This window comes from Corvus moneduloides, chromosome 3, assembly GCF_009650955.1.
Source record: "Corvus moneduloides isolate bCorMon1 chromosome 3, bCorMon1.pri, whole genome shotgun sequence".
NCBI lineage: Eukaryota > Metazoa > Chordata > Aves > Passeriformes > Corvidae > Corvus > Corvus moneduloides.
This window is the reverse complement of record NC_045478.1, coordinates 100,615,231-100,639,798: the sequence shown is the minus strand read 5'-3', so window position 1 is coordinate 100,639,798 and position 24,568 is coordinate 100,615,231. Positions and strand designations below refer to the sequence as shown.

At 37.7% G+C, this 24,568-nt stretch overlaps 1 protein-coding gene across 1 annotated transcript in view; it reads left to right on the top strand.

Moving 5' to 3' along the window:
- USH2A (usherin) overlaps nucleotides 1-24,568 on the top strand; it is a 387,508-nt gene that overhangs the window by 101,068 nt on the left and 261,872 nt on the right.

Genomic DNA, 24,568 nt, shown 5'->3' with positions numbered 1-24,568 from the left:
GTGAAATCTTGTATTCGTGTTCATGAAGTATGAGTGTTTAAAAGAAGAAACAGCAGAGCTGAAGACTTAAGAAAAAGTATATGAAAGGTCTGTGTGTGTGTGTATATTTATCTCAGGTCATGAAAATGATAGCAGGAAGGGGAAATCCAAAAGGAATCTGGGTAACTGTAAGAGCAAGCATTAACTAGCACACTGCTGGTGGAGGGCCACACCAGTGGCAATGACACAACTTAACCTGGTACTAAGCCTTGTTTGTTAAGAGAGAGAAGGGCTGCAAAAATCATGCAGCACTTTTGACACACAAAAGAACGCTGGAGCTTTGGAGAGCACTCAACTGACATTCCTTGTCTTCAGGGTCACCACAGGTAATTCTGGCAAGGATGTTTGAGCACTCAGTACTTGCAAGTGTGTATGTGCAAATTCAGGTTTTGTTTAAAACAGAAATCACCTTCTTGCCTCTCTATGATCACTCGGTGAATCTGACTTAAAAAAACAAAGTTGAAGATGCCTTCACATTTTTTTCTAGCTAGGTGCTTACTTGACTGATAAATAATAATAATAAGTGATAATGTGTTAGTTAAATATTGACACCATGTTGACTGGCACAACCTGTCTCTGTGCAGGAATCTGTAGGAACAGCTGTTGGACTCCTTTCCTCATCCAAATTGCTCAACGGTTTTCCTGACATCAGTTTGCACCCTTTACTATATATTTAGAAAAAACCCCTTTGATATGTTTCTTCTGTTGTCAGTTGCATCTATTTGTAACCAAGCAAGCCCAACAGCTATCTCCCCAAGTGTCGATTCACTCTGGGGTTTAGTTATGCTCCATAAGCTGAGACTGATGCCTCGAGTAAAGTTTATTGTGATGGCTGAGATGATTTGAGAGAGTTTGGACAGGCAGGTTGGGAGATGTTAAAATAAAGCTCCCTCTATATTGGCAGCTGATGGCTGATAACGCTGTATGGATAAATATAATTTATCATAGCTTTGGATTGGGATCTTTCTCTTCTACCAGCTATTAGTCAAGAGTATTTGGAGACAACCTAGAACTAAAACACACTAGGCAATTTGTCAAGACATCTGCTAGTAATGACTGACAATCAGATTAAATCAGTCTATGTTTGGTACCTGAAAATGTGTATCTCAGGTTTGGCAACTCAATAAAGATTTTGAGAAATATAAATCTGGGTTTTTCGAAGTAGGTCATCTGTCCTTCTTCCAAAACATGATGGAGGGGAAAATGATAGCAAATCCAGGAGAGTTTAGAAAGACAGACACTTAAGTGGATGAAAAATATTCTCCTACTGCACTCTGCAGTTGTTTCGTTGTTGAGACCCTCTCTTATTACCCATTTCTGAAGACAAGCAGTTGGCAATTGTGCTTTATGGATGGAACAGCTTTAGTGTGCATGCAGCTGTGTACATTTTTGACACAAAAGTGTGCCAGCTTGTATATGTCAGTCAGCAGACAGATACTTCTCAGTGCGTCTGGGATCTCCCACTGTTAATCTAGAAAAAGATTGATCAGTTTATTCATTGCTAATAAATGCAGTTGTCCTCACTATCTCCCTGGCTGGTCTTACAGTCCAAGGTGCAAGTAATAGGGGCAGATGTATTTTCTGGGAAATTTTCCAAATTCATCTTTAAAAAAAAAAAAAGAGTTACTCAATAAACACCGGCTACACTAAGCTTTGTCCTGTCTGTAACACAGCCTCCAGCTGCACAGGAAGATGTGTTCTGAGTACACATTAGATGAGAGGAAATCAGGTAACAATTTTTTTTTTCTGCTGTTACTGTCCACATGCAACTTTTCAGCTCTTCAAACTGTGAAGAAGTGTTTTAGCAATGAATAATATCATTTCCCAAATGATGCAGACTTGAGTTTTAGTACCTATTTGCATTCCTTGAAGTTCTTAGATACAACAGCATTCATTGTATCTATCAAAATACCACAAGGCAAAGGAGAGCTGTTAGTGTTCTTGTTTGGTGTTTATTTTCATATCTTCCCCATGAGACAACAGAGTGGTGTGATTCTGATTTAACATATGGGGAGCTGAAGTTCAGATTTTTCTTAATGTGGGACTTGATACTTAAAAGGACCTTTAGAAAGGTCTAGAAGGTTTTACAAATTATTTATTTTGTGTGGTTTGCTTTTATTGGTCCAGCTTGTGTGCTGTAGCTGTGAGTCTGGGGTCAGAATGCTGCAGTACCACTGTTGTGTTTGCCCTTCTGGTTCTCTTGTCATCAAGAGAAGTAATGTCTATTTTATACAGGGGGTAGACAGGCAAGCTTGGAGGTCAGACGTCATTCCTCTTGGATGTTACTTGTTTTAAAAGAAAATTATTCATGTAATATTGATCAAAATGCAGTCTACTCTGAAGAAAGTTTTGTGTTTGGCCTTGTTTGAATCCAAGTTTTCTGAAATAGGATAATACACTTAAAAAGAAGTATGTCTTGCCTGGACTACGTAATCTTTGCTAACCTCTACATGATGCGTATTCAGCTCTGTAATAATTAGACAATAACTGTATGAGGTAAGATGTTAATATATTAGGCATTACAAGAAGAACTTTTTTTTACAATGACATTTTTAGTGTTGTAAAGTGGTCTTAAAAATGTGTATTTAAAAAAAAATATATATCTGTGCTAGTGTTTTTACTGCCAGGTTCTGGCTCGGATACACAGACATTTCTCAGAGTGGAGAATCTTTCCAGTAACGATGTTTCTTAATGAGTTTGCCATGGAACACTGCACAGGCATCGTTTACATTTGTTCTGAGCAGAAGTGCTGAGAATGGCTGTGGTCATTCAGTGTTGGTCTCCCCATGGCTCTTCATCACAGTGGACTCTCTCTGCAGCAGTGTAAAACAAATTCCACTCTGCAGGATCTTGAGCAAACATCTGATCGTTAGTCAAACAAGGTAGATACTTTCATTAGTTTGTGCAGCCAAATAAACAGGCCTTTTCCAGCATCCCAACAAAACTTTATGGGATGCATTAAGACTGAATACCAAGACAATGAACAGGATTAGAGGTCTTAAAACAGTAAAGGGGAGAGGCGAAAGAAAATGGTGTAGTTTAGAAAAATGAAGACTAAAAGAAGACACGATAATGGTGTTGAAATATATAAAGATATGTAGTTTAAAAGAAGAGAATGAACTTCTTGTGTTTACTCTGAGTAAAGCAGCAATGTGCTCATAATAAGCTTAAAATACAGCAAGGTAGATTGTCTTTTTTTTCTGAAAGATTCAGGCTAGTTGAGCAAAAGAATTCATTGTTGTTAGAAGAAATGAAAGCTCTGACGCTGCAGATTTTAAAGAACAGTTGGATGAGCATTTGTCAGGAATAACCGGGGTAAAATTGATTTGCTTTGGAGTAAGTGGATTGTTTTTGTGACCTCTAAGAATGTTTTCCAAACATATATCCTATTATAAGCTCTGACTAACCCAATGAGACTAGGAAAGATGTTCATTTCACCAAATAACTTTTAGTAGGAAAGAGCTGCCTTTTTTTTTTCTGATTGACAATTTTCTGTATAGAGGGAAGGTTGCATGACTAGAACAAGTTTTCCTTCTATTTTATTTTTCTCCTCTAGATATTTTCCAGCATTTCTTTTTAAAACTACTGATTTGAGATGGTTAGAAATGAATTTTAATCACTGATTCAGAATAATGTAATAATTTAGTGTTGAAGAGAAACCATCTAGTCTTCTTGCTCATATTGAGTCCAGCTAGACCTTTTTAGGCCTTTCTCTGCTTGATTTTTCTCTCCATATGTAGCTAAGTATGTTTGCAAATATTGTTCCAGTTTCCAGTTTGACCCGTCTTTTGGTTTACTTTTCTCTCTTATACCTACACAAAATTTGCTGCGTATGAACTTGTGTTCATGGTGTCTTGCTCTGTCACTATAGAGGTCCAAGAAAGTGGGGCTCAGTCTTCTTTATATCCTTCAGGGAGGTAATTGAAGAAGGCAGTCGTTTCCTCCATCCTTCCATGCTTGAGACTGAACAAACCCTACTGTCTCAGCCTCTTGTTGAATGTCATGTACTTTGGCCCCCTGACTATCTTGGTACCACTCCACTGGATTTGTTCCCGTCTGCAAGTACCTTTTGTATTTTTCTGTTTGTTTGTTTTTGTTTGTTTTTTTGTTTTTCTTTTTTTTTTGTGCCAGAGTACCCAAAACTGCACTATAGGACTTGCATTTGCCTCTGCTGGATTTCACAAGGTTTCTGTCAGTCCATTTCTCCAGCCTGCTAAGGTTTCTCTGTGTGCAGTGTATCCATTGCAGCCCTCAATTTTATTCTTTTAATTGCATCCAAACTTTTTGACAGCACACTCCATCCCATCGCCTGGGATCCATTTTAATGAATAGAGCTGTTAAACAGAATTGGTCCCAGTACCAGTTTCTTGTAAATGCTGCCCACTGGGCTTTGTGCCACTTGTCACAAGCCTTTGAGTCCTGCTGATTAGCCAATTTTTTACTCGCTTTTATAGTCCACCTGTGGTCCATCTATTTCTCTGGATTGATGGCCAGGATTCCCTGATCTATGGACATAACTTTATGGCAAATGTTTGCTTCAGCCTTATACTAAAAAGATGGTGAGAAAGGAAGAGGAGGAGAGAAATCTGACCTTTTTGCTTAGCTTGGCTTTATGTATTCTTTGTTTCTCTGCTGGCATTTTTCCTTTCATAGATTTTGAAGAATCAGCCATTTTTATTTCATTACATTGAACTGAAGAAAATAAACAAGATTTTCTGAGGGAGAAACTATTACAAAAGAAATTCTTACTCCAAGCTTTTGAATACTCTGAGAGAAACAAAGCCCATTTGTTTTGAGGACTTGAAGAACATACTTTTTGTCAGGGAACTTTTAATATTGCCAATCATTTTCCTGACTTCTATATTAAATTATACACTAAAAAGCTCTTGGTGAACTCGCATTTTGTTGTGTCCTTTCTGTCTAGGTTGTTGCCACAGGACTTGTCCTTAGAAATTCTTTTAATTTTTATGTCAGCTTCTTACATTTTCTCCTCTTGTCTTCACGAAAGAATGATTTGAACCTACATCTTCATTTCTGTGAAAGAAAGATAAAGATCTTCTGTATCACCGTCAAGTGGCTGGCTTCAGTAAGAAGGAGAACCATCCTTTTTTCTGCCTAAGAACTGTTTGCACAGAGATTTTAGGTAGAATTTTATCTTAGTACTTAAAATGAATTCACAGTTTCATCTTGAAAAACACATTCCTTCCTTTCTTCCTTTTGAATCCCAAGAAGCCTGAAGATAGGGAGTGAGAGAGGACCTGCATATAGAGAAAAAGGAGTGATCCAGCACAACAAAGTGAATTCTGCTGCTTTATGAACAAAACAACTTAAAACATTTTTGAACATGCACAACAGGGACTTAGGCAACAAATAAGCCAAGCTGATGCTGACCTTGCCAGTGTTACAGGGGAAATATTTTCACTAAGATGAACTGGTTTTTTAGGCACCGACATATTTTCTATCAGTATGAAGTAGCTGCTTTTTCTTTCTCTTTTTTTTTTCAATTGTAGCTACTACAGAGAAGAAGAAGAAGAAAAGAATCTCACCTTGTGTATTATTTTTCAGATTTACCTCTTGTACTGTAACAGATCAACTGTGCAGCACAAGCTTTGGCATACAAGCACAGTTTGGCTTTTTTTTTCTGCATCATCTTAGCTTTAGTGCCAAAGTAGATTTTTGCCAGTGTTGTGTGACATTCTGCACTGCATGGTTAAAACCCATTTTTTCTGCTTGTGCATGGTAAGTTTTAGAGCACACAGTAGTGCTGTACAATGGACGTTGTAAAAGCAGGAACTTTCCCATTGTTATATCAAGCTGCCAGTGGAAAGGCCCCTTCCTAGACTAGATCAGAGTTTCAGCTGTCTGTGCAAAACCAGTTAATTGGGTCTTTTGATTATCACAAACACTACTTTTGAAAAGAGCAGTTCTTCCCCTTTTGTCACAACTCTAGCTGGGCTTTCTCTAATTTTGTGCAAACACGATTCACTATTTCGGAATGTAGAAGCATTCTCTCTGCAGATGTCAAGCCTAAGAATTAGCAGAAGAAACTGTCACGGAAGTGCTGTGTTTTGCTTCAGGCATGACGTCTTCTGGGATTCCTTTTGTGCTTGTGCACCGCTAAAAAAAGGTGCAAGGCGGAGGGAGATTTGGGGAAATAAAAGTTGCTGAAACTAGCAAACAAAATGAAAAAGCTGTAAGATAAAAATGACACAAAGGCATCATGTTTATTTAATTAAAAAAAAAAAAAGGAGGCAGTGAAAGGTACCAAGCATCTCTTGAAAGCTTAGCATGACAGAGATCCATGTACTGTGTGTTAAATGGAGGTGGATTTCACTTCAGTTAAAGCAAATAGTACAGATCAAAGAAAGAATTTGAGGCAGGTTTGAACATAGAAAAGAGTAGTTCAATGGGTGGTCACCTTTTAGAGTGAGTGTGTGAATGCTTCTGGAAATTCTCAAACTCAAATGCCTGATAGTGCAGAGATATGTGAAGGAAAAGTGACTGTTTCTCATGGTTTTCATTTGCTAGAGCAATTGTGGGTCTTCCATACCAGTACTTCAGTACTTTATAAGATTTTTGTGAGATTCTTATGTGCTGGTATAATAAACTTACAACCCAAAGTACTTTTTCGAAGAGGGATTTGATGAGAAATAATAGCCAAGAAGACAAAGATCATCTGCTCCAACCTTTCTTGGCAAAAGCGTAGTCTAGACATGATGGCCCAGTATGCTGTCCAGTATCTGAATCTTAAGCGCCCAGAGTTGGGGAATCCACCACTTCTTGGAAACATTATTCCAATGGCTGGCTCATTGTGAAGTGTTTCATCTTGTGTCCAGTTGGATTCTCCCCATGAGTAACTTGAATCCATGTGACTCCTTGTAAAAAGGGACTCCAGCTTCCTTGGAGCCACTCTTTAAATACTGGTGATGCCTTGAGAGGCCACCTAAAAACAAAGATTGGACAAGAATAAGGGAATAAAGGCAGATACTTATTTGAAGGGCTTTCAGAGGTACACCCTGGGGAGCCAGAGGATACTGCCAAGATGGACCCCTAGATGGATGATGGGTCACGAGTTCGTCACATTTTTATAAGTTTGGTTCATTTGCATATCAGCATAAATTCTCCAATTAAAGCTTCAGTTAATGATGTAATTTTCCCAAGCTTGCCCCCCTTTTAGATGCTGGTTTACACATTTTGGGCCTAGGACAGTCTGAGTGTCCTTGGAGAGCAGGCTGCGAGAGGCTTTGTTATGTCTACCTGGCATGAGAGAGCAGGAGTTAACAGGCTACAGGAAACTTCAGAGTTACACACTAGGCAGTACAGGGTTTGAAAAATATGAAAGTTAAAACCTAAGGCATCACTGGAACATAGTGATAAGGTCTCTCCTGATCCTTCTTTTCTCAAGGCTGAACAAATCCAGTTTTCTCAGCCTTTCCTCACATGACAGACTACCCAATCCATCCTTTGATCATCTTTGTGGCCCTTCTCCAGACTCTCTTCAGCCTGTCCACATCTTTTTTGCACAGCAGGGTCCAAAACTGAACATAGTGTTCCAGGTGTGGCCTTTCAAGCACTGAGTAGAGGAGAATAATGACTTCTTCATTTCTGCTGGAGATGTCCTTGTTGATGCAATCCAGCATCCTGTTGGCTTTGTTTGCCACAGCAGCACACTGCCCACTCATATTGAGTTGCTTGTCCCCAAGATCCCCAGGTCCTTTTCCACAGAGCTTCTCCCCAGCTGGGTATATCCCAACCTGTGCTGCATTTCTGGTTTATGTTTTCCCCAAGACCTTTTATTTGTCTTGAAATTCATAAGGTTCTTGTTAGCCCATTCTTTCAGACTATCCATGTCTTCCTGCAGGGTGCCTCTCTCCTCCAAAGTGTCCAGTTCCACTCAGCATGGTGTCATCATCACGTCTCATCAAGGTACACTTGATCCCATCATCCAGATTAGGAAGATATTAAACAGCTTTTGGCTCAGTATTGGTCTCTGAGTGACCCCTCTTGTGACAGATTGCCAGTTTGAAAAGGAGCTATTTACCACTCTCCTCTGGGTGCTGCCTGACAGCCAGTTGCCACCCACCCCACAGACCACTTGTCTGGACCCTCACACATCAGGCTCTCTAGGAGGGGGAAGTGGCAAATTGTATAGAAAGCCTTGGTGAAATTAAGGTAGAAAATGTCCACTGCTTGCCCCACATCTGCTGAGGAAGTTACTTTGCTGTAGAATGCAGTCAGGTTGGTCATGCACGATTTGCCCTTGGTGAATCCGTGCTGACTTTTCCCAGTTGTGTTTCATCTCACATGTGGTAGCTCCCAGGAAAGTTCATTCCATAACTTTGCCAGGTACTAAAGTAAGACTGATGGGCCAGTAATTTTCTGCATCATCCTTTAAGCCCTTCTCATAGATGGGAGTGACATTAGCCTTCCTCCAGTCTTCTGTGTTTTCCCTCAATCTCCACAGCTTCTGGAAGATTGTGGAGACTGACCTTGCAGCCATGTCAACAAGCTCTTGGAACACTCTCAAGTGGATATTCTCAGGCCCCATCAATTTGTAGAGTCCAAGCTCATGTAAAAATTCTCCCTTTACTGATGGTGAGCCTAAGTTTGCATCAACCTTGATTTTTGTGCTGGTGAAGATGAGGGGGAAGAAAGTGTTTCACCATTGTTAGTGACTAATTCACCTCTCCTGCTTAACAGAGGGCCATAATTTTCCTTCTTATTTTGTGGAAAGTTTTCAACAAGGTTTCAGGAAAGAGACAATTACCACTGTAATTCACTGGAGAGATACTTGAAGTGAAATTAATGCTTTCTGGTACATGCCTGGCCCTTATTTAGATTATTTCTATAATGGGTTATTTAGTCCAATGACTTCAGACATTGTGTTTGACTAATACTAAGCTTTTAAATTATTTCTGCTTTTAAGATATGAATTCCTTCCCATATTGTTTTTAAAGGGTGAAGATGTAACTACTGAATTACGTATTGACTGAAGTGTGTGAGGTGTCATGCATTGATTATGATTGCATTGTGAATTTGATCAGGAAATTTTCATAATAATAATATAAGGAAGCTTTTCACCTTCTAATTGATTTTCAGGGTGATTAAATTAAGACCTTGTCTAAGTACGGCTGTCCTTATCAATTACTGGCAGAATAGAGAAATTAAAGGATTAAAAATTTACGTGTGTTAAGATTCAGTATTTAAGGTCTAAAATCAATCAGATCATAGACTGGATAATTCCATTATAGCAAAACTATCATTCAGGATTAGAATGTGGTCATTTGGAGAGAAAAAAAAGCTGTCTGCACTAGTACATATGGGAAAAATTAAGTTTGCAAAATTAAGCACCTAGAGCTTAAGAAATGGAGTTAAAGTAGGTAGCATGAACTTCATTCAGCTGTGTTATATTTATATGTTATGATGGCATATAACCAGTTGATTAAAAACTATCTTTCCATAGGTTCTGTGTATGATATGGACCAGCTGTTGCCTCTTGGTAATCCTTTCTCTTTCTGTTTTTAATATGGCTTTCTGTCTGTCGTACGGTACATGTCTATTCTTAAGTGGATGCAGATTTAATTTTTTTTCCTGTGCTATTTTCACTGGAGTACCAGAGTACTTTGTAATCATTGATGTACATTTTTAAAACACTTACATTACCAGTTTTATGAAAAGGGATTTTGTGTAAAAAAAAAAAAAAAGATGAATTAATGGTAATTTTGAGTTTTACATAGGTAGGCTCTGAGTTTTCACAGCAGTTCCTGTGTTTAAAGTAGTGTTTCTGCCCAACACCTTTTCAATTAGGAGCACTTAATACTTCCACAGATCTCCATGGCGTGTTTAAACGTGAGCACTCAAGAAAATGAAGAGTGCATAACAAGTGAATAACTCTGAAAAGTTTGACTTAAATGGTTTAGCTCACATTGCATAAGAACTTTGTGGCAGAGGTGGGGACAGATTTCTCCAGAGTGACATTGAACCGCACTAGCTGTGAAACTGTCCGTTCACTTTTCATACTCCCTCTTTCATTAAACATCCACAGAGCACTACATCAAAAAAGACAGGCTTCTGTGCACAAAATCCTTATTTGCTACATGAATTCTGTTTTAGTTGCTGAACATCATAAAATCCTTGAGGCAGATATCTTATGGGAAATGTGTGTTTGTATAATTGTAGACTATATCGTTATTCATCCTCTATTTGGGTATGCATTAATTTTTTGCAGACAGTTTTGATTTTGCATTTCCTAATTTTTGAGTGTTTACTTTTATCTATGTAATGTGCCCTAAATAGTTATTCTGAACAGTGATTAAAAGAATTCCAGCATGATAGAAGAGTCCCAGACATATCCATCATTTGGAACATTGCTGATAAATACAGATGTCAATGGGCAGAAATCTTTAATATTAATAAAATCTCTGATCTCGACTATTAGGGACATTGACTGGACTAGATGCACATCTGTATGTGAAGGATAGAGTGAATTATTTTCCAGTGTATTGTGTCTACAACAACATGTATTTCAATTGGATTTATAAGGAGAGTTCCTATTAGTGGCTATAGGCTCTCCTCTGCTTCTTTTTTACCTTCCCTCCCTTCTTTTGATTTTTTTTTTACTTTTTGATTATTTTCCCACAGTTTTTGCACTAACCATGATTTGTTTCTTGCTTCTCCCTCTTCCACTCTGTTTTTCCCTCCTGGTTTTACCATTGTAATATCCTTGATTGTCTTCCTTCTGTGTTCTTCGAAGTGTTGTCTTCCTTTTTTTTTATATTGCCTGTCACGAAGTGGCAGAAAATTAAGAAGACAAGACAAAGACTCTTTGCCTTCCTTTCTGTTGTTTAGTGAACCATCAGGATTTGGTGTCCAGGATGAATTTTATGGAAGAGCCTTAGCCCCTAAATTTCTAAGATGCAAAGTCTCCCCGCAAATGTAATTTTTGTTTGGGAATTTAATCACCATCCTCTAGATAACCATCCTGCAAAAAGCTGTTTCCTGACATTGATAAATTTAGACTTCTATTTCTTTTACTTTGGATTAACCATTCTCTAAAAAATTCATATGCCTGATCCATAGAAAGAAGGAATCAAAAATCTTAAAAACTTTTGTTTTTTAAGGTTATGAAAGTGATGTAAATTAATTCTTCAAAGTAATTGTGAAAAGGTATTTGGCATGAAGAAAATATGATTAGAAAAGATTTCTTTTTCTTACTTTTAGAAACAACTTAAAAAACCCAGAATTGTCCACTGACAATTATATTGACAGAGTAACTGCGAAGTTATTGTGCAGTATAATAACTGAGACTCCAGAAAGCAACTGTTAGCATAACCATTCGAATGAACAAACCTGCCAAGTAGTACTGTTCTGGTGTAAGGACCAGTTAGTATAGCGACAGAAATGTCATATACTAAATTACTGGAGAATTCATGATCTTGATAGCAAATTGTTGCATGGCTTTCTTTTCTTTTTAATTAAAAGCTATTCTAGAGAATTATGTACTGTATTTGTTGTAGAAAGATCTCAAAAAGTAGCTATACTCTATCTCTGTATATACCCAAAATGAGATTTGATCTAAAGTAGTTAGATCTGTGCTTACTGACTTAAGATCTATAATACCTTAAATTAATTGGGAGCATAAATGGAGAAGCTGACAACCTGGAACCTTGACTGCTTAAAATTGCTGACCCAATTACTGCTAAGCCCTTTGCTGACATGTTAATATGTCTATTTAAACTGGTAAATCACCGCCATTTCAGTGCGTGCTAGAGTTGGTCCATCGGACGAAGGAAGATGTAAGTTTAATTTAAATAATTATTGACCTATTATGACCTTTTCATTTCATTTGCACTGCTCCTCTCAAGGTAAGCAATTACATTTTTATAGTGTTGGATGGTAATCAATGTACAGGAGCTATCTTTATTGATTTAAGTAAGGCCTTTGATCTGGTGATCACTAACTATTGCTATCTAGACTGGCCCTAACTATATTGGGTATTACTACTTGGTTTTAAAATAAGCAGAATTTAGAATAGTATTAAGATACTGCGACCGAAGTTCTAAAAAAATTGGGAAATCCAAAAGATTTGACTTCAAAAATCTTCCTTAGAAATTGGAAATAGCTTATTTTATGCAACCCATGCAATTTTTTTGAGTTGTAACTAAGTTTAGGTCAGCAATCTGATTTTATCTTTTTTTAATATCAAGTAGATGGTCCTTTTGGAATAGTTTTACTTAGAAAAGTCTGGCATTTAAATTTTTTTAAAATTTACCCCTATTGAACATTTCTGGGAGGAAGGTTTCATTCATTGGTTGTTAATTTAGTTCTGCCTTATACTGTGAATTGAGTTACAAACTTCTGTTCTTCCATTTGTGGATGGAAAACAATCTGAATTTTATTTTTTTTTAAGCCAATGTGCACATTTAGTGAATTTTTAACCAATATTCATGCCAATGTGTAAGGTAAAAAATAATTGAGATATTGGAGCTTAATTACAGTTTGAAAGTGGTACCTGAGTATCTTCCAAAACATACTCAGCTAACTTGTTCCCACTTTTTTTTCTCAGTCCTTATGTGCCCACTTCTTTTATACCTCTTGCCTAACATTCTTCTGTAGATAGGTTTACTTTCTTTTGTCTCTTCTCTTCTGTTTTAATGTGTGACTTGGGAAAGCCTGACTAGGTCTGGGTTCAAACTGTCTTCAGAAATATGTGAAATTTGTGATAATTTTTGATCTGCTCCTCTAATGAGTTCCAGGCCCTCTATCCTTCTTGCAGAGGCAGTTCAGTCTTGCTCTGGTGAGCCTTGAAACTAACAGCAGTTGTTCAGAGAGGTCACCAACATAATGAAAAAGGCACTCTTGAGATATCTTGAACCACTTCCATGGATGGCCATGAAGATTAATACTGGGACCTTACATTTGACCTAATATTCTATGGAGAGTCCGTGTAGTGAGCAGAGCAAATGGGATGATGTGCTTGTGGCAGAGAGTGTAAATAAAACTGCTGCATTCTCCATTCTTTTCTTTTTTTTTGCCCCATTTTTTTGGATTTTGTATGTAAGCTAAAATATTGCAAGTTGTTGTTGCCTCAGATCGTGAAGGTGGGCGTTGTTGTGCCCAGGTGCATTCCTGAGCAGCAGAAGCATTGTCTCCTTGCTGGTCACAGGTGGGAGGAGGCAGGTTGTTGTCTGCTGCTGTCCCTGCCAGCCTGTGCTGAAGTGGCTGCAGCTTGGTGTTTTGAGCTGTGCTCATGAAGAAGTTGATGATACAGTAGAACTGATAATTAAGCACAGCAATGTGCTCCCCAGTCACCACATTTTGAGATTTCATTATCTGTAAATCCTGTAAAATTGTTAGTTTGAAATATTTTTTTTCTTAGCTTGCGTACTGAAAAAGCACTTAATTCTTTCCTATTTGCCCTGTTTTGGTTTTGGGAACCATTCTTTGGTTGTAATTTCAAAATTCTTCTGACAGCATTCTGTAGTTTCATGTAGTTCCATGTTACTAATAGTTTTAATGGTGCAAGCAGGCAGGACTACAGTTGGCTTCCTCCCAGCATTGTTGTTCAGTCACATAAACTGTTCTTTTCAGTCTGTTGGTCAAAGGCTAAATGAGATGGTGAGTAAAGGTTGGGACTGATCAGCAGGCTTGAAAATTTTACCTTAAGTCTTTATCATGATCTCATTTTAGGACTGCAGGTGTTCACAGTGGAGTGACACCTTTTGCAAGTGTAATCTTTTATCTCTAAATGCTTGTAGCAGCATATTCCAATAAAGCATTTGATTTTAAAATAATGTAGATACCAAAATAAATATAATCCCTGTCTGCCAACATGGCTAAGGACTAAAAATAAAAATGAGTCAATGCTGGGACAGCTAATTTTATGTTGGGTAAAATGATGGGGATTTTTTCTCCTCTGTGGGGAAAAAAAAAGTTAAATTCCTTGGAACTGTGATAAACCTTCAAGTCAAAAAGGACATTTACTTGTCTTTTGTGCTGCTATGAAGGTTCTTTTTTTTTTTTTCCCTGAAGAACCTGCCAGACAGAGGTCTCTTTCCCCATCAGGAGAATTTTTTGTCCTGTTCGACATCATCTCTCTATGCTGTTCCACCTTCTTTGGGAGTACTGTGCCAAAGCTAAAAGACAATATGAAAGCTTTAAATATTTCTTGTATAGCAATGGCTTCACACTTGGTGTTTCACACAGCTGTAAATCTCGTATCAGATTATTTTTTAAACTTTTTGTATTAAATAGCTATAAATGATCAAAATGCTATTTTGTTTTGCCCACTTATACTATGAATATATACCAATATGAAACAACATGTTCTTCTAAACAACCCTAACGTTGTATGTGCTCCTTTGGCCCCCCATTTTACTGCATGGTGTTTTTCAGATTTCAGGAGGGGGTTGAGATAAAAGATGTCACCTGCTTTTGGTACAGCACTAGTTATATGATAGGTATTTAATATCAATGATTAAAAAAACCAGATTGCCATATTTCAAATTAAAAATATTGAAACAGGTCATATCCTAGATCTGTATAATCTTAGCACTACACTTGCTAGTCTGAATTTCTGTCTTCCCAAAAAAGTTCAACCAGCTTTCATAGAGTGACAGACCATTCACCATTCCCTAATATGCATTGTAGATGGCAGATGCCAGAGTCTTTGTCATTGCGCCCCAAGGATAAGGCACTCTGCCCGAAGATATTAGATCAGCCAATTCTATCTGTGTGTATAAAGCTGGAATTTTTATTTTCTCAAGTTTTCCAGGTAGCCAGAGTAAGGTCTGTAGTTATTTTTTTTTTGTATTTGTGTTTGACTAGTGGGATATTAATAATATGAAGTTATTTTAGGTGGTTGTACTACGTTGCAATATATTTTTAACTGATCATATACAGTCTGCAGGAAAAAGGGGAAGCATAAGCAAAGAAAAAGTCTCTTGGTCCATCGGGTAAATTTTCAGAACAATATATGAGCATTTAGTCACGCAAGTCCCATTAATGTTAATGGTCCCAAGCTTTCTTTTATTCATCACAGCGCTGATTGCACTTGGTCAGCTCTTTATCAGTTTGAAATATTGACCGTGGGAGGAGGCGTTCCCTTAGCCAGGCCTGACTGTTGCAGTGCTCTTTTAACTTAGTCATCCTGCAAATGCTCCTATAAATGGATTTATTTCAGCAGATCCAAAATACGTCAACCGGATCACCTTACCCTGGTGTTAGCCCCTTTGCGTTGGCTTCAATTTGCAAGAGCATTGATTTTAAACATTGATCATTACTTATATAGTACTCTATGGTTTTGCACCATCCTATTTATTAAACTAACCTGTTACACGTGCTGCTGTTAGAGTCCTATCTTCATCTTGCTCATAAGTGATTATTTGCTCTCTGTGATTACGATTTAGATTATAAAACAAGGCTATTGCCTGAAAAATGTGTTGGCTGCACTAACTCCAGATTTCTGTATTTTCTGCTGTGAAGCTCCACTTTTCCTTAGGGGTCTGTATAGGACAAAGGGTAGTTTTTTAACTAAAAGAGGGTAGATTTAGACTAGTTGCAAGGAAATTGTTTACAGTGAGGGTGGTGAAACGCCAGCACAGAAGCTGTGGATGCCCCGTCCCTGGAAACATTGAGGGTCAGTTTGGACATGGCTTTGAGGAACCTGATCTCCTTGAAGATGTCCCTGCTCATTGCAGGCGGGGTTTGACAAGGTGACCTTAAAAGGTCTCTTCCAGCCCAAGCCATTATATGATTCAAGATTCTTCCAGTGCTTTCTGCAACTGATAATGTACTTATTATAGTTATTGCAAAAGAGATTTTTCTTTTGTTGGCCATATTCTTATAGAGTGCTTTGGGTTTTTTTATTTATTAGAAAAACAGACTTTAATTGGGGGGAAACTAGGCTTTTGGAGGTCCATGCCTACTACTTTTTAGATATTTTTTTACGTGTCTTCCTCTGCTGTCCTATAGAATCTATGCAATCTGGTCAAGAAAGTAGTTGTAGCACAAAGTATTTTCCAATACTGAGCAAGGTGGCGAACTACAAGATATATAATATTTTGTGTTATTAAAATATAAAAATATCTTGCTGTTCTGTTCTTTAATTCAGAGAGTCATTGTTATTTATACTGATGACACACTCTGCTGCTATGCAGAATGGTATTCTTGCAGAGTTCAGAAAAGAGCATTCTGTCTACCTCAGGGAGGGGAAAAAAAAAAAACCAAACAGAAGAAATAATCTGGTGTTGCCTTATACTTAGTATCTAAGCCTATCTGCTTAAAATTCTTTGTTCTGATCATGCTTATATGCCTAAATTTGAATCAGTGTTATTCTAGGGTGGCTAGAGTTATAAAACCTGGTACTTGGAGTGGAATGTGTCCTCACATTTTCTCCCGAGTAAAGAAAATAAATAGTTCAATAATAAATAGTATCACTAGTATCACATTTTTATATAGAATTTTTTTTTTCTTTTCTTTTTTTTCCCCAGGCTTGGTTATTAATAGTGCTCTTTTATTCTGATTTACTTTAAAAGTTTCTTGATTTACTAAAAATAAAACTTCACCAATAGAAGGGTTACCACGAACAGAATGCATCCCTTCTGTAGTAAATAATGGGAATTTTGGTGTAGTGGAGTTTTAGCCCTTGGGGAATTTTATTTTATGCATTTTCAAGTTGTTCAGTGACTTGCTGCAGAGACAGGGAGGGAGGAGGGGGAATCTATTTACACGAATTACAGTCTTTGTTCCCATCAGCCCTCATACTTGGATGAACAAAACGAAGGCTAGACTGAGAGGTGCAACCATCCCAGGTGATATCTTTTTGAGCCAGAAACAAATTATGAAGTGAATTGTAGAACCAGGGTGAAACCTTGTTGGGAACATTCGAGGAGGGTGTGGGCAATAAGTGTTTTTGAGGATGTCTACCACTGAGAAGACTTGTAGAAGGAAGAGAGTGTTTTATCTTGGAATGAAAGTAATCCTTTCCATGGAAGTTTTGGCCCTATTCTGACTGAGTTCCTTTACAAAAGACTTGTACATTTAACTATTATTTTTCAAAGGTTTTGTTCATTCTTTTTAAAAGATGAAGTTTTCTATAAAAGCACTGCCTCTGCACTCCAGCTTTCAAAATTAGGTTTTTATCCCGTTTATTTTCTTTCTTTAGTATTCTTTAATATTTCTTTAATCTGTTTTGTATTTTTTCTCTCCCAAATTGTTCCAGTTTAGTGATTGAAATATGCCAATTCAAGCTGCTTATTCCAAACTCGTGTTAAATTGTCACGTTAGCTTCATTAATTTTCAAAAAATTAGGGTTTTTCTTTCTAAACTTGGTTATGCTACTGAACTGCATGCGCTAAGGGGGAAAAACGAGTTGAATGGGAATCCTGGGTGAAGCAAAGACTGCATAATTGGTTTTGTGCCAGACCTTCTGCCTTTCACATAGGCAGGAAGGGGCCAGGGAAATGTCAGAGGTGGAAATCAGGGCAGCACAGTACTCCTGCAGAATTGCAAAGTGACCACCAGCTGCAGCCAGCCTGAAATGGCCAGGGCTCAAGGCTGCTTTAAGATGGAAGTACCCAGTTCTCCTGAAATCTTTCTACACCTAAGAGCCTCGGGATTACTTCTGCATGTTTTGGGAGGAAATGCGTGAATAACTCCCAAGCAGTCTCTCCCCAGAGCTCCTACTACGGGACAGGGCTGAACTGGCTGTAAGGCTGCAGCCTTGTCAGTCCAGTGCAGCCTTTTTCCAGCAGTTTGGGATGTGGATTACCTGGTGGTCCCCATGGCTGGCAGCATTCCTGCTCTGACCCAGCTGAGGGACTCATGCTGTTCAGGAGCCTTTGCCTCCTCTATGGCTATGCCATTCTGTGCTAGGCACTCCTTGCTACCACAGTTACAGAATTCAGCCTTTTAGAGGCAGTTTCATTTCAATTATTCTTTTTATTTAGTGCTTTAAAGAGCATCTGTAATAGGGGTCTTTACATTGTTAAGGATGAGGTAGTTTTTCCCCATTTCCCTTACACTGCTCTAGCATCATAAGCAAAACTTTAAAATAGTAAGTGAGTTAATCAAGCTGGTGTCATCTGAATCCTCAGGCAACACAAGGGACAGGGAAAAAGGTGACTTTTTACAGCACATGAGAAAAGATTGTTGCTTTTCTTTTTTAATATGTGTGTCTTTCTATGAGGCATTGCAAGTGGTAAAGATACAAAAAAGATTACACTGGAAACAAAAGAATATAAAGTCTCATACTTCTTAGTAATGTTGTATGTCCAATCACCCACTTTTTGATTTACATTAATGTATTATACTGTACAAATACAGTACTGTATTTGATATTGCAGTATTGTAATCAATAATGTTTTTTTCTGCTGCAGTAAGTCTTATATATTGAGAGAAAGAAGAAAGAAAAAATGATCAGTGAGTTTTGCAGAAGAGGAGAAATTTCCTTATTGCCATAATTCTGAGTTAGTCATATATTCTGTAATCACTAAAGTTTTCAGCAATAATGTAAAAATCAACACAAAGGCAGTCTACAGCAAAGAGGTCTTTAATTCAAGAATTCCATAAGGAATTAAAATTCTGGAAAGATGACATAGGCTCAATCAATACCTGCCTGAAAATACCATAATATATGGAGGTTAAATGACATCATGCTATGTGAAGAAATTAAAAGAAAGTATTTTCAGTATTGGCCTTATCTCTTTTTATTTAGATAAATAATATTAGTTGAATGTTAAATCTTTACATGTCTGTTTTGTATTAGGAAAAAAAGTTGACAATACTCAGCCTTACAGTGTGTACCATCGGGTGTAATTCGGAATTTAGAGATAAACTTAATTTCCTTTGAGTATTGGTTAGAGGCATGAGAAAATCATGACCTCCTTACCATACATGGAAAAGCACTGAAACACGAACATATATCGCTGCTGGTGCTGTTGTGTGCACCAGTTGGCTTTTATTTGCATCTGGACATGTGGTGAAAATCTCAGCTCACATCCTCCTCTGCGGAGCATCTCCACTACCTGTGTAGGAGGAAGGTGTTATCTCTGTGTTCCATTACTGCCAGCATTATTGTGTACCACCCTGGTTTTCCAGGTAGGTGGCTGCACACAGGACAGAGTACCTGGTTATATCTGTCCCCTGAAAGATGTATTGACCACATTAGCTGGATTGCTGGATATAGTACAGGAGCTTCTCGGTGTTCACTGCATACTGCCAGAGTGCTTTCTTAAAAACCAGAGCAGAGGGAATGTTTGAGTTGTATTTATCACTCTGAAAGTATTTCATACTGTGTGACTATTCAGGTATAGATAAATGTGATTTCATTGCCCTGCTAGTTTTGTTTTATGCTTCTGTACGTGTTTAATGCTTACTGTGAGTGCAGGGGTTTGGTTCTTGGGAATACGCCAGACTACAAATTGATGACACGGCCTCCACAGCTGGTTTACTGCACTGGGTCATGTTTTCTATGGCACACTCTGTATAGAAGCTTGGCAGAGCAGAGAATGTTGGTGAACTTGGTGAAAATGACCTTAACATATGATACATAACATAAAATTCCCTGTTCAATTGCTGGGCTGTGTATTGGGCCATGGCCTTCCAACAAAGGAAAAGGAAATTATAACAGCAGCTGCTGCTGAAGAACTACTTACAGGTGGTTCTTCCCTCCCTCCCCAGTTCTATTTTCAAACTCATCCAGGGATTGTGAGTGCTGTATCAATGACAACATCTTCCTTCTGTGCACTGGGAAACATTAGGAAGAGTAAGCAGAGATCAGAGATACGCTAAAGTAATTTCTAACAGAAACTTGCTAGGTTTCTTAGCTTCTCATGCAGCACTTGCCTCTGTTTATATATCTAGATATTCTAGATAGTGCATAGTAGTTAACTTTAAAGTTGGCTTTATCCTGTTGACTTTCCTGCCTTGACGTGGTCGTTTAAAGACAGCAGGGCCAAGGCTGTCTTTCAGGAGTACAACTAACGAAGGAGGTCAAGGAAGATTGGAGAAGGTCTAAGAAAGGCAGATGGAGCTGGGCGAACAGAACAGTGGAAAAGATGGGTGGAGATGAACGGGGAAGAAGGAGAAAGGAATAGGGCAAAAGAGAAGGACAGAGAATGTAGCAGAAGGGCAGAAATGGGCAGAAAGAAGGGTAGATAAGGGCAAAGAGCAGAGAAGATGGGTGGAGCAGAGGGGCAAAATATAGCACAAATATTTGGACCAAGGTGAGGGTGGAAGTGGACTGGAGGTGAGCAGAACTGTGTTAGTACAAATTCTAAATCGCACCAGGCAATGGCACAAAGCAATCAAGGCAAAAATAAAAGTAACAACCTAAAACCAGTTAAAAGTACAACTGCAAATAGTGCAAAATCAACTATGAATTGGCACTTCATGAAGTGGCACTGACTTAAATGATCCACAAGAAATATTCTGTGAAAGGAAAGGTAAATTGCATACCTTTGGCTTTTTCTTTTTTCACTTTCTCCAGCTGCAGGTTCCCTTCCAAATCCTGCATATTATCCTTCTTCAGCAGAATTTCCTGTGTTTGAGACTTAAATTTGTTAACAACTTTCCAACGTGCATCCCTTATTTTTTGTGTAGACTACCTTTTTAGCAGTCTTCTGCTTTAGAATTTATTTTGCATTCCTCTCATGAATTCAAACAATTCAAAGCAAATGTAAAATAAACTCTGCCTCAGGTAGGTTACTCACTGAATTCACTAGGTCTTTTTCCTGATTGAGCTAAGCAGATACAGGCTCTGGTCTATTCTGAAATTCATATTAAGGACATAATTAACTGCTGATAGAAACTAGTAATCTAAGCAAGGCCCTAACACTAGAATGAAAAGCAGTTTACACTAAAAAGGAACAGATGTACTTTGTTCTTATGTTCCAGGACTACATTTTGAATAGACTGATTTCACTTAGTATCTGAATCTCAAAGTGAAAAATGCCGTCATCTACATGTCCAGCACCAGAGAGGTTGGGCTGAACTTTTCCATTTCTGTTCTGTCCTGATCTGTAAGGGCTGTGCTTTCACTGAAACTGAGGTATTGCAGACAGTGTTTTGGTAGCTCTGGATCATATTTTAAGTAAAATATTCTGCGTAATTGCTACAAAGTGTTTGGATATGTTTTCAGTGAACGTTTCATGCCAAACCCCATAAAGCACTTAATTCACAGAGTGTGCAGTTCCTCGGTACAGAGGCACAGAACAAAATGTAATGGAATAATATTAATGCTTTCAAAGTAGGACCTGCTGCACTTTCAGGGTGTAGTTCCATTAGGTGGTAAATATCTTAGAAGGCAATGAGAGAACCCTCACAGTTACCTATATATCCATGCATAAAGCTTGCGCCTGATCATTCCATTGAAATCCTTTTCTGAGCTTAGTCCCTACAAATAAAACTCTTTTAGGCTTCCTCTGGAAAAGGATATTATGTGAAGAATACTCAAGGGAAATACTGCTGTAAATACTACTAGATGAAAATATTATATATTCCTTTCAGTTCTTAATTTGGCACTTTTGTTGCAGTTTACTGCTCTACCTTAAATCACTGCATTAACTTGAATATGTTGTTAGCTTTTTTATTTTCAGTTCTACCACAAGCAGCATTTGTTGCTGAGTTTGTTACTTTAATCTATACTTTTTTGCTGAGTGTTTGCTCTGTGGTGTTGTATTTCTGTCTGCAAGTTTTTTTGGGACTTTTTTTCCTCCTTGTTACATTTCCATTTTTGTCCTGTAGTGTTCCTCCAGACACTCACCAGCTTATTTTAGTTATTCTTCTGTTCCTTATGTACACTGTCTAATCAATTATCCTCCTCACTTGCTGCAGGATTTCCACCTTACTCTGCTTTCAGCCTCTGAGATGCTGTGTGATGGGATTCTGCCTTGCCTAGTGCACGGTTGTCTGAATTTGCTGTGTTTCAGATCATTACACTGACTTTAATTTTGATGTATTTGCATTTTACTCAGTTGTAGTCTAACTCTTTTCCCTTGATCAGTTAAATTACTATCTGTGCAGTGTTAAATTTGTACCACTGCTGGAAATACTAACTAAAGGCTTATAATTGAAGTGCTATTTACAACTACTGACCTCCAGCTCATTTCTGATTTCACTGTGATGTTGACCTTTTATAGATTGCACTGTTGTAAATCTTTGAAGTGATTCTTCTTGTCATCATATTTCTAGTAATTATGATTTGCATTGCATTAACACCTAGAAGCCTCTCCCACCTTACCCTTGTTGCATAAGATGACCCTTTTTTATGCGCTGATTCACATACGGGTAACAGAATACAGTTCTTTCTCTAAAGAATTTATGCTGAAATGAAGACAAATGCTTGCCTCTGTTTCCATTCCTTGAATATCAACCTTTGAATTAATGAAATTGCTCATAAAGGATTCTTAGCCCTAGAAACTATTTTCTTCCTTTTCTACCAAAATCAGAGTATTTTGAACTTTTCTAGGCTATGAAAAAATTAATAAATAAAAAATGAAAAATGTTTGAGAGAGGTCATATTTGAGTAAAATTTTCTCAGATTTTGCTTGCTGGACACCAACATCAAAGAAAGTATTGGTTGAATATTGGGCTGAATTTTTCTCTTTGTTTGTATTTCACCTCAATATTGAGCAACACATAAACTAACTTGCAGCTGATCCTCACACCATGCAGCATATGATTCTCTGAGTTTCAAAATTACAGTTTTATTTCTACTCTGGTAGCTAAGCTTTGAGAAAGCGATGCTGCTTGGATTGCATGTTTATCTCATACTTTCCCAATGTACAGAGGTGGAAGGCAGTTATGAATTCTGTTCATAGATTTGCTTAATAAATGAATTTGAGACAGGTCACTAATTTCTTTAATGATAGTATTGCTTAAAAGTCTGTGTAAAGAGCTGGCTGTTGACTCTAATGATAGAGGATGCTCACAGATAATAGCATCGCCTGCATCTTTGTATCTGGTTTCACCCTGATCTCTCATATGTTTTTTTGAGGCCTTCATTTATTTGTTTAGATAAATCTAGGTAGGCAGACTGACCAGTTGCTTTTGGGTCTTGCCAGATTTTCAGATAACGTGCCAATATTTTGAAGATCGTTCTAATTATGTTTCTATTTTCACTGAGAAAGTTGTAAAGTGCCTGTGAAAAGCCATGTTTTTGCTTTGACCTTCTTCCTTTTTACTTCCCTTAAATGCTCTTGTATATGTTTTGAGTGTGTGTTGGAAAACTTCTCTACCCCTTAACTGTCTTTCCTAGGCAATCTCAAATGTTAGTATTACATCCTCTTCCTTGTGCACTAATTGCAGTAAACCAGTCTTCTTCACTTTATCTTCGTATGAAAGTATTCTTATGCCATGATCAATCTTTCCCTGAGCAGGTTTGTTTTTTCTTAAAGAATTACTTTGTATAAATATAAATTCTTTAATGTATAAATTAGGATTTATTTATTTTTTCATGGTATAAAGAAGTGATAGGACAGATCTGGGATGGCCAGTTAATTCTGAACTGCACCTATTGATGTGCAGAGTAATATTAATAGAGACTGAGAATTTGCTCTTTAGAGAAGTCTTGCGATGTTCTGCATAATATTCAGTGTTTGGAGGAGGCTAAACTAATCCTCTCTTTTGGAAGTATTAATGCTTCTCAAATGGCAGTAAATGCCTAGTCTCTAGGTAACTTTGCTGAATACATGTGGGCATTTTGCTGGTTTTACGTGTGTGTTAAGGCTGTGGAGGAAAAAGAAGTAATGAATTTTTCAAACATTACAGAACCTTACACAAGTTACATTGGCCACTGTTTTTCAGGAAGGAAGAATGTGCTGGGCAGGTGGTTTAAGTGATGGCTCTCAGGTGACATACCCCAGTCATTGTCTGAGTACAGACCCAAGGTCTCCTAATTTTGAATCTCTTGATTTAACCACGAGGTATTGCACTATTCCTGACAAAGCATCACTCTGTAAGTGAGGGGATAAAGTGCTACTAATACATCACATCTTATCAAATGACTTTAAACTTATCTTGTCTTTCTTTTCACTAAGGTTTGCCGTAAATCTTTCCTACTGGGGAGTAGCAGGACTTGTGTCCTTGCTAAAAGGAGAAGATTGATTTACTGTATTCATATGGAACCAGCAGGTTCCTATGAGTATGCAATAATGAATTGGAGTATTCGTAAGTTTTTTTCCCCCGTGCAACACTTCGGGAGACCTTAAAGCCTGGAACATGTTACAGAAGTGCATTTGATAGAAACTTATAAATGCATGTCTTCAGCATAAAATAACAGCATAAGAAATCTTTTAGTATGAACAGTATTCTTATTCTTCAAATAATCTAATTGATTGTTCATCGGGCTCAGTCAGCCAAAAGTGGAGAGAAACTTTGTACAGACATCATTAGTTTTTCTCCATTTAAAGATTAATCATGAAGAGCTCTGGCTCTTTAATTCTGTAATTTGTATATTTAATGGGCTGCTGCAGAATCTATGACAGTAATTAGCATAGCCTGAAAACTCATTAATACGCAACAACATGAT